Source organism: Hemiscyllium ocellatum, unplaced genomic scaffold (assembly GCF_020745735.1).
Source record: "Hemiscyllium ocellatum isolate sHemOce1 unplaced genomic scaffold, sHemOce1.pat.X.cur. R, whole genome shotgun sequence".
Classification (NCBI taxonomy): Eukaryota; Metazoa; Chordata; class Chondrichthyes; order Orectolobiformes; family Hemiscylliidae; genus Hemiscyllium; species Hemiscyllium ocellatum.
Window position 1 is genome coordinate 483,126 of NW_026867602.1, and position 2,500 is coordinate 485,625.

The window sequence follows — 2,500 nt, forward strand, 5'->3', positions numbered from 1 at the left end:
ATTTGACCAGTTATGGTGGCGTCAGCGAACTTGTAAGTGCCATTAGTCTGGTATTTGGCGACATAGTCATGGGTACACAGCGGGTACTGTAGGGGCTGAGTACACGCCCCTGGGGGGCACCAGTGTTGAGCGTCTCTCTCTGTCTCTGTCTCTCTCCCTCTCTCTGTCTCTGTTTCTCTCCATCTCTGTCTCTCTCCTCTCTCTCTGTCTCTCTCCTTCTCTCTCTCTCTCTGTCTCTCTCCTTCTCTGTCTCTATCTGTCTCTTTCCTCTCTCTCTCTCTCTCTCTATCTCTCTGTCTCTCTCCTTCTCTCTCTCTATCTGTCTCTCTCCTTCTCTCTCTCTGTCTCTCTCCTTCTCTCTCTCTCTCTGTCTCTCTCTCCTTCTCTGTCTCTTTCCTCTCTCTCTCTCCTCTCTCTCTCTCTCTCCTCTCTCTCTCTCTATCTCTCTCTCTCTGTCTCTCTCCTTCTCTCTCTCTATCTGTCTCTCTCCTTCTCTCTCTTTCCTCTCTCTGTCTCTCTCCTTCTCTCTCTCTCTATCTGTTTCTCTCTCTCTCTATCTATCTCTCTCTTCTGCTTCTCAGAGAAACAGAGAAAGTGATAGGGAAAAAGAGAGAGACAGAGAGAGAGAGCGAGACAGAGAGAGAGAGAGAGACAGAGAGAGAGAGAGAGATAGAGAGATGGAGAGACAGACAGAGAGAGAGAAAGTGAGACAGAGAGAGAGAGAGGTAGAGAGAGACACACAGACACAGAGAAACAGAGTGAGAGAGACAGAGAGAGAGGGAAACAGAGGAATAGAGAGAGAAACACAGAGCGACACAGAGAGAGAGAGAGAGAGAGAGAAAAACACAGTGTGACAGAGAGAGAGAGAGAGACCGTGTGAGATAGAGAGAGACGCACAGGCACAGAGAGACAGACAGCGAGAGAGAGAGAGAGAGAGACACACACAGTGTGACAGAGAGAGAGAGAGACCGTGTTAGATAGAGAGAGATGCACAGACACAGAGAGACAGACAGCGAGAGAGAGAGAGAGAGACACACACAGTGTGACAGAGAGAGAGAGAGACCGTGTGAGATAGAGAGAGATGCACAGACACAGAGAGACAGACAGCGAGAGAGAGAGAGAGAGACACACACACAGTGTGACAGAGAGAGAGAGAGACCGTGTGAGATAGAGAGAGACGCACAGGCACAGAGAGACAGACAGCGAGAGAGAGAGAGAGAGACACACACAGTGTGACAGAGAGAGAGAGAGACCGTGTTAGATAGAGAGAGATGCACAGACACAGAGAGACAGACAGTGAGAGAGAGAGAGAGAGAGAGAAACACAGTGTGACAGAGAGAGAGAGAGAGAGACCGTGTGAGATAGAGAGAGACACACAGGCACAGAGAGACAGAGAGATAGAGAGAGAGAGAAACACAGTGTGACAGTGAGAGAGAGAGAGAGAGAGAAAGACACAGTGTGACAGAGAGAGAGAGAGAGAGACCGTGTTAGATAGAGAGAGATGCACAGACACAGAGAGACAGAGAGATAGAGAGAGAGAGAAACACAGTGTGACAGTGAGAGAGAGAGAGAGAGACCCCGTGTGAGATTCACAGAGATGCACAGACAAAGAGAGACAGAGAGCGAGAGAGAGAGAGAGAGAGAGAGATAGATGGGGACAGAGATAGAGAGAGAGAGAGAGAGAAAAACACAGTGTGACAGAGAGAGAGACCATGTGAGATAGAGACGCACAGACACAGAGAGACAGACAGTGAGAGAGAGAGAGAGACACACAGTGTGACAGAGATAGAGAGAGAGAGAGACCGTGTGAGATAGAGAGAGACGCACAGGCACAGAGAGACAGACAGCGAGAGAGAGAGAGAGAGAGAGAGAGACTGTGGGCAATGGTTGATAAAGTGTGGCGCTGGAAAAAGCACTCTCAGTCGGGCAGCGTCTGAGAAGCAAGAGGGTCGACGTTTCAGTCTTAATCCTTCATCAGGCCTGGGGAGGGGGAAGGGGGGGCTGAGAAATAAATGGGGGAGGGGTTGGAGCTCGGGAAAAGGGAGTCGGAACGGTGATGGCTGGGCACAGGTAGGTCAGTGGGAAGTGTGCAGCGGATAGGTGGGAAGGAAGGTGGACAGTTAGGTCAGGTCAAGAGGGCAGTGCTGAGTCAGAGGGTTGGATGTGGGGAGAATTGGAAACTGGTGAATTCAGTGTCCAGTCCGTGTGGTTGTAGGTTCCCGAGGTGGGGGGGAAGGTGAGGTGTCCCTCCCTCAGTTTGTGGGTTCCCTTGTTCAGGTGGTTGAGGAAGCCCAGAATGGACATGTCATGGGGGGAGGGAGTGGGAGGAGGAGCTGAAATGGATGGCTACAGGAAGGTGGGTGCGTACAGACCAGAGATGTTCCCTGAACCGTTCCGCGAGTTTCCGCTCAGTCGCTCTGACGTAGCAGAAACCAATACATGAGGTTTTGAGAATATGCGAATAAAACTCTGCCGGATTTGGAATGATCCTCTGGGACCA

General features: G+C 50.8%; 1 protein-coding gene across 2 annotated transcripts in view; it reads left to right on the forward strand.

Moving 5' to 3' along the window:
- LOC132809021 (sodium-coupled neutral amino acid transporter 3-like) overlaps positions 1-2,500 on the forward strand; it is a 107,586-nt gene that overhangs the window by 3,975 nt on the left and 101,111 nt on the right. The gene's annotated exons all lie outside the window — the stretch shown is intronic.